Source organism: Neomonachus schauinslandi, chromosome 2 (assembly GCF_002201575.2).
Source record: "Neomonachus schauinslandi chromosome 2, ASM220157v2, whole genome shotgun sequence".
NCBI classification, from domain to species: domain Eukaryota; kingdom Metazoa; phylum Chordata; class Mammalia; order Carnivora; family Phocidae; genus Neomonachus; species Neomonachus schauinslandi.
Window position 1 is genome coordinate 174,975,721 of NC_058404.1, and position 8,389 is coordinate 174,984,109.

Here is an 8,389-nt window from a genome sequence, read left to right on the forward strand (position 1 = left end):
TGAGGAATCTAAAATTGAATTAATATGAAATTGACCACTAACCATCTGGGGCAATGTTTACTGACTATACTTTGAGAAGCATTATACTTTTGAGTGGAGCAGGATTTTCTTCACTACTAAAAGTAAACTATTTCTGCTAAAGTCCTATAAAAATATATGCATCAATTTTCAGAATAACCCTTTAAATAAATACTAGAAAAAATATATTTCAATTGTGGCAATACAAAAATGTCTTAATCCTGTGAATTGATCCAAATGGTCCTCGGGGTACCAAAATTTGGTCAGGGAAATGGGATGAAGAGTAACGTATTAGTATCTTAATAGAAATTACTTTAAAACCTTATGTTAGCATTATTCATTTGCTGTAAATGTCACAGCCAGATTGAATTATAAATAAAAGAAAAACTAAACATTCCTCAGGACATTAGATTTGATCTTTATATTTTCCTTATCCATTGTTCTCTCAACTTCAAATGTAGGTGCTTTTCTCTTTTGCCTAATAAAACCTTCCCATTTTTGATGCAGTGACTCTTCCGGGACTATTTACTACTCAAGATATCCTAATATATAAACTCATTTTATCTTCCCATGTATTTTACTTATAAGTCACTGTGTGAGTATATGTGATAGATGCATGATGTGCATGTATGTCTGTGTCTGAGTCTACGATGGGAATATATTTTTGTTTTGAGTCACCATTTTATCTCATTGTAATGTTTGTTTTGGTACAGCATTTGACATAAAGTAGGACCTCAGTTATTTTCAATGTTATTTCATCTATATATGAAATATTACAGAAAAGTACTATCATTGCTATTAATAGTAGTCCTTTTAAGTCTATCGATATTTTTTTGTTTTCATACATAAAAATTAATTTTAAAACCTGATTAATACTTTAAGAGTCCCCCCCCCCCACTATTTTCTTCTTTTGGTCTGTTTTGACTGGTTTTGACTCATAACTTCTCAAGACCTAGCCCCCACTTTCCCTCACTTCCTAGGGAGCCTCTGGATCCAGTCATGCTTTCAAAAGCCCTTTGTTCAGGTTTTTTCTAGATTTCCTCATCAAAGTTCCTTGCCTTCTCAGTTTTGTGTCTCCCTAACTCAAGCAAACCCCCATAACCAACTCCTCCCTGGGAACGGTTTTAACATGTTATCAATGAGGATCCATGTAGCCTGACATCACGTTCCTGGCACAAGTAGGACATTTCCCCTCCCCCGAGAATTTCTGCTTTGTGGAACTCAGTAGGTTCCTCTAGAGAGTCACATTCTAGATTTGTTCTACCTTTTGTGGTCTTTTTCTCATCAATTCTTTGGGTCCTAATCTCTTTTTTTATCCCTCTCTCCCTCTTTATTCACTATGTAAATGGTTACATAACATCAATGTGTGCAGTTACCATCATTTATTTAACTAATCTCATATGTCAAACTTTTAACTGATTACATGGTCTTAGCTACTTAGCTGATTTTTAAAATGCATTTGTAATTGGTTTTTTGGATTAAATTCTTAGTTTTTCCTCTAGGCCTTGGTGACTGAGTTCTAAATTCTCTGCAAGGGTAAATGAATACACAAAGTAAGTAATGAGGATTTATGCTTAGTTCCATGAACGATATAACTGGATGAGCCAGATGCAAAAGAAGGGATTTGGTTAGAAAGAAAGAAGAAAGAAAGAAAGAAAGGAAGGAAGGAAAGAGAAAGAAAGAAAGAAGAAAGGAAAGAAAGAGAAAGGAGAAAGAAAGAAGAAAGAAAGAAAGAAAGAGAGAGAGAAAGAGAGAGAGAAAGAGAAAGAAAGAAAGAGAAAGAGAGAAAGAAAGAAAGAGAGAAAGAAAGAAGAAGGCATTGATTTGGCTTCTTGGGACTTATAGAAATACTGAAGAGGGATGTGGAGTTGGAAGGAAGGAAGAGTGGAAGGGACAAAAAAGAGAGAATCCTGTCAAGGTAAGAGAGAACAAAATGCAGAGGATAATGTAGCCAAATTAACTTTCTACTATAATTGTTTTAGAAGGGGAGAGAGTGCAAATGTAGGAACTGGAACTTCACAAAGATTTACATTAGCAAATGATAAATGTCTGAAAGAAGTGATGCTGTCAGTATTACTCTGGATTCTCCACTTACTCTGGCCTTCATGTCATTTTAAAATCATCTATAAGATGACTTTGATTTTCAACTTCAAATTGGCCATTTACTCTTTCCAGCTGCAGGTGTTTTGGGGTCTCATTAATGATAAGATACATGTTTCTTTGATACTAATACACAGCTTGAGTATGATATTCTTCGCAGAATTCATCTTATTTTAAAACACATCTAGAGATGCAAAATATCTTGTTAGGGTTAAATAGTAAAGTGTTATAAAGGGTTCTTCCATCGGTCTTTCAAAATGCATTCATTTGTTTTTTTGAAAAAAGATACACTAAAAAAAAAAAAGATATACTAAGGAGCCACTTTTTTTTTTAAAGATTTTATTTATTTATTTGACAGAGAGAGAGAGACAGTGAGAGAGGTAACACAAGCAGAGGGAGTGGGAGAGAGAGAAGCAGGCTTCCCCCTGAGCAGGGAGCCCGATGTGGGGCTCAATCCCAGGGCCCTGGGAGCATGACCTGAGCCGAAGGCAGACGCTTAAAGATTGAGACACCCAGGCGCCCCAGGAGCCACTTTTAAAAGCAGTTAATGCCTCTTCTAAAGCCCTAGAGATTGGAAAGCAAATGCAAGAAAATGGAAAAAAGAATGGGAGGCATCTGGAAATGTATCTTTACAACTTCAATCCTGAAATGTCCTAGGAGTTTGAGCTCCTGCTCTCAAATTATTGAATTCCCAGGAGGTCCAGAGGATTTGATGTTCACATCAATTACTCTAATGCATGAAGTCCAAAGTTTACCATGAGCTTTATGAATGACAAGAGAATCTTAACTGGTAACTTCTATAAATCCCATTAAAAGATGGACAATAATTTTATGATTAAAATGATAATCCCTGATGGGTAGTAACAGTGACTCTAGTTATATCAATAAGGTTTCAAAAGGAATGATGGTGCTGAATTGGCACTTCTTTAGGTTTAAAGAACAATAACAAAATGATGAAATCCGGGATGCCTGGGTGGCTCAGTCAGTTAAGTGTCTGCCTTCGGCTCACGTCATGATCTCAGGGTCCTGGGATCGAGCCCCACATCGGGCTCCCTGATCTGCAGGAAGCCTGCTTCTCCCTTTCCCACTCCCCCTGCTTGTGTTCCCTCTCTCACTGTCTCTCTCTCTGTCAAATAAATAAGTAAAAATCTTCAAAAAAAAAAAAAGAAGCTTGATTGAGTTTTTTTTAAAAAATGATGAAATCCTTGTAGTGACCTTATAATGTTACCTGTCAATACTCAGGCGGAATTCTGCCCTATGTTTAATGTGGTAATATGCAGGCCATTTAGTTAGCATACTGGTCCATGCCCTAATGGCCTCCTGAGTGTAATAGGCATCCTGTCCCTAAGCCTATCTCATAAATCTTGTGATTATGCCTCCCCCAGGAATGGTTGATGAGTCAGGCTGCATGGTGTACACTTGGGCAAGAATGGCACATTTAGAGTTCCATTGTGTTTACTGCTGATACTTTTTGTTTGCTCTTGATGTGACCGTCATGATTAGAACATAGAATCCAGTTATCAAAGTGAAAGAAGGAACTTTCTAGATGTGCAAAAACACAACGGGACTTTTGAGAGAAATGAGGGAACTGATAAAATCAGAGATACAGTCAATTCTTATTATTCATGGTAGTTATGTTTTGTTAAGTTTTGTGGACACTGAATTAGAAAATGTGGAAATTCAGGGTTGGGTTTTTATGGAGCCTCTGTTCACAACATTTAGTTAACCAACCCATACATACCCTTGTTTTAGGTTTGTTTCTGTTTTTTTCAATAGGTGTTTATTTCAGTTAGCTAACATTTCTATTTCTGCTTAAACGTACCTTATTTAATATCCATTGTTGTTCCATTAACATTAGCTCACAGCCTACAGCACTATAACTCATGCCTGAACTATGCTTATCTGAAATGCATTTCCCCCCATAAAGCACCCCACAGTCTTTTCATGCTTAGGAACCCTAGTGGCACTATCCTTGTGGAGCATTTTTGAAAAACAAAACCCCCCCAAAAAACAAAAAAAAAAAAAAAAAAAGTGAAAAATTGGTACTAAATAGATTGTAAAAAGTTCACTCATTTACATTATTAGAGCTGAAACAAGAAGGCAGAACATTGCTTGTTCCACCTTGACTGGAAAGTGCACTTTGAGGGACAAATGTTTTGTCACCTGACCTGCGTCTTGTCCAAGGTGAAAGCATTATAACCTTGATTCTATGGTTACAAATATAGAATCAAGGTTCATAATGCTTTATGAAATTATAGTGAGTAATCAAATTCTCAAATATTAAATCTGTGAAGAGTAAGGATCGACTGTATATCTCCAATAAATTAGAAAATAATTTTTTTTTCACAAGTGACAAAAGATGAATTGGGTACTTCAGGAAAATATTTAAGAATACAGTCTCTCCAGGGGCGCCTGGGTGGCTCAGTTGGTTAAGTGACTGCCTTCAGCTCAGGTCATGATCCCAGGGTCCTGGGATCGAGCCCAGCATCGGGCTCTCTGCTCGGCAGGAAGCCTGCTTCTCCCTCTCCTACTCCCCCTGCTTGTGTTCCTTCTCTCACTGTCTCTCTCTCTCTCTGTCAATTAAATAAATAAATAAAATCTTAAAAAAAAAAAGAATACAGTCTCTTCTAGGACCTGATGGAAGATAGCATGTCTGAAATATTGATCTAGAATTATTTCCAAGTCCTGGAAAGATGAAAATGCCTATTTTTGCTATTATCCTTTAATATTTTACTCTTTCACTATTTGAGATGTGTAAAATATCATATTTATAAGTATTAGGTGTTTGGGACATTTGCATTTCTTTCTTAGGGAATTATCATTTTTGTACCCCTAATTTTTATTTTTCTATTATTTTTTTCCTGTGATATTTAAGTATACTTTATATTTTAATCACATTAATCCTGTATCTCTTAATAATTTACCTTGTTTTCCAATTTAGTTATTTGCTGCTTAAATTGGATTTGTTTGTACACACCAGGCCAGAACAATTGTGTGGCCAGTGGAAGGAAGTAGTTTAGCATTTTAGCAAGTATATGATATATTTCTTCATCTGGCTCTGTTTTCTTTATTGTAACTCTAATTTTTGAAGAGTACATTTTTTGTTAAAATCTAACTCGTATAGTCCCCTTGTTTTTCTCTACTGTTGAATTTGCAAGTATGTAGTGTCAGTTAACCCTAATATTATGACCTTTGGATTGACAAATGTGTATTTCTCTGGAATCTGGCTTCAGAAGACTTGTAGAAACTAATTTAGGTCACCCTTTGCTCATACTAACTCCTTAAGCCTGTTTTCAAGCTTTCATTTTTTTTCCAATAAAACTTAATTAAATTTAAAAGTCAGCAAATAAGTAATGTCTCTTTGTATGTAGGATTATGATTGTATATTTTATGTTTAGCAGTATGATAGATTGTGGATCATACTCTTTCATCTTTCCTCTGCCTTTTTTTTTTTTTTTAATATTGGTTGCTGTTTGTGGTTTATTCATCTCTAGTAGTGGATGAGAAACAAAGATAAAAAAATGGCAAAAATAAATGAGAAAAAAGGAAGATATTCCAAGAGCATAAAATATATGAAAGGAATAGAGCAGGCATCTAGAAGATCATGGTTAATCAGTGAACTTTTTACCAAAACATAAGAAGAACTTTGATAACCCCATGATGTTAGAGCGATCATGAACTCACTTAAAAGTTACATGAAGCCATTTCAGACATTAATTGCTTTGTGCATTGCTTGGATTAAGCCAAAAATAAATACAAACAGGAATACCATTGTTTAAGGAATGATCCATGGGCCTGGTTTCAGTGACTTTTTCAAAATTTAAAGGGGGAAATTCCAGATATTGGGAGTTCACAGCCATGGAAAATCAGAACTAATGAAAAAGTCATTAATGTTCTTAGAGAAAGAGAAACCCTTAGAAGTTTTCCACTATAGCACTGGTCAGTGTGATTTCTGGACCAGCAACATTGCCATTATCTGGAAACTTGTTGGAAATGCAAATTGTTGGATCCACTGCATCCCTACTGAAACTGGTTTTCATGGGATAAGACTGAACGATCTGTGTTTTTAATAAAGTTTCCCAGATATTTCTTATGTACTCCGTCTTCTGAGAACCACTGAGTTAGAGGAAAGAACAACATAGGGAAAGAATAAGGTCAGTGTGTGTGTGTGTGTGTGTGGTGTGTGTGTGTGTGTGTGTGGGTGCGTGTACACCCACATACTACCCTGTATATAGAAATACCAGGTAAGTAATATAGTAATTGGATCTTGTCAAATGTAATGACATCTACATGTAACAGACAGTATGAAATCTGGAGTCCAAGAGGTTGCCAAGAATTCAGTTTTTTTTTTTTTCTCACAGCCAAGATATAATGATGCTGGACACTGCTGGAAAAGTGAAGATGGGCTTTACTATGTTTCCTCAGAGTAGGGGCTCTAGAGTATCAATTAAGCTTGTGGGCAGTGAAATCATACCACCTGAGTTGAACTCTTAACTCCCACTTACTAGCTGTATGAAATCAGACAAATTACTTAATATCGCTTTGCTTGTGTTATTGATTTATAAAATGGAAAAATCAATGATACTTACAGGTTTAATGTGAGAATTAAACAAATGAATACTTTTAAAATACCTAAAAATTTTATAAAAAGTATAGTTGACCTTTGAACAACACAGGTTTGAACTGCATGTATCCATTTATATGTAGACTTTTCAATAAATAGCATATTGTAAATGTATATTCTGTTATGATTTTCTTCACATGTTTTCTCTAGCTTACTTTATTGTAAGAATTCAGTATATAATACATATGTATTAACTGTTTATGTTATTGGTAATGCTTCCAGTCAACAATAGGCTATTAGTAGTTAATTTTGGAGGGAGTCAAATTGTATATACAGATTTTCAACTGCATGGGGGATTGATGTCTCTAAACCCATTGTTGTTCAGGGTCAACTGTAGTGAAATTTTAATATTACGTTTTATTTTTATGGATTCATTGCTAGAACTAATAGTGTATGTATTCCTGGATACAGTTACACAGAGTCCTTGTCCTACTTCTCTGTATTCTCTAAAATACCTAGGAATTCAAATTAATTTCCATAGGAATCTTTAGAGTGATACCCAATAAACCTTGGCATTTCATTTGAGACAGGTATTTCCTATAATCCTACAATCCACTTTTTCCTTTTGTCCGAAAGGCATTTTTCCATATCCCATCTGTCATTGGCACAGTCTCCTAATTTAGAAGCACAGAACTTTATCTTAGCCAGACAGATGTGCTTTGCTAGTCTTTCCGAGTGTAACAATGTGCCTGACACTCCGTTTTCCTGACAATTGGGTGAAATCCCTTTATGTTTTTGTCTGCAGGTTCTGTGCATCAGAGGGAGCTCTTTTACCCATTCTTTGAAGTGGGACATCCCTGTCAGTCACTGCAGCCTATTACATTTTTCTAAGACTTGCACATTGATCCTTAATCTATGTCCCATGACAGGCTGCTATTTCTCACTATTTCATTTGACTTGCTAAGTTTATGGTTCCAATTAAAGGATTCTGGGTCACAGTTATAGCAGTTGCACACTGTCATCCAAAAGATCACAAATTTCATACATCTGTCTACTCGGCCTTATCTACATCCCATCAGTTATAGCAGTCCTATAAGTGTCTAACAGATTTTGACATTTATGTCTTCATTGGCAATAATCTTAAGGGGCCTATCCTTATATTTGAAGCATGAAGATACTTAAAAGTTACAATCTGTGATGCTAGCTTTGGGAAACTTTGAATGCCCAAATCTCTTAGCTTCTTGAATGATCCCGTGTGCTTTATAAATGCTTTCAAGGTACCTTCAAATAGTTGAGCTGGAATTAGGTGAATCCTATAGTTTAGCTATCCTGTGGACACCAATGGGAGAGGAAATTGAAGGTCTTTCAGATTAAAAGTTCAAATTGTGATGATTGCACCTTTTAGCCTCCAAACTGGCTTTTACCTTGATCTCCCTAAGCCTGTTCAGTTCATCATATTGAAAAGATTATGACATTTTCTAAATCACCTGGGGGGAGTATTCCATTTCAATTCAATGACTAAGTCATTCCCTGGGCCTGCAGTACTATCCTGCTGCGTTTAGTTCTTTAATGTGGAAGTAATTCTTATGTTTATAAAGTTTTGTGGCTTTTTAAATCCCACAAGGAAATCTCACACTTTAATGTGAGATAAGCTGAAAGAAATTATTCACTATACCTCAACTGGTCTAAAAGGAAAAGCTTATCAAA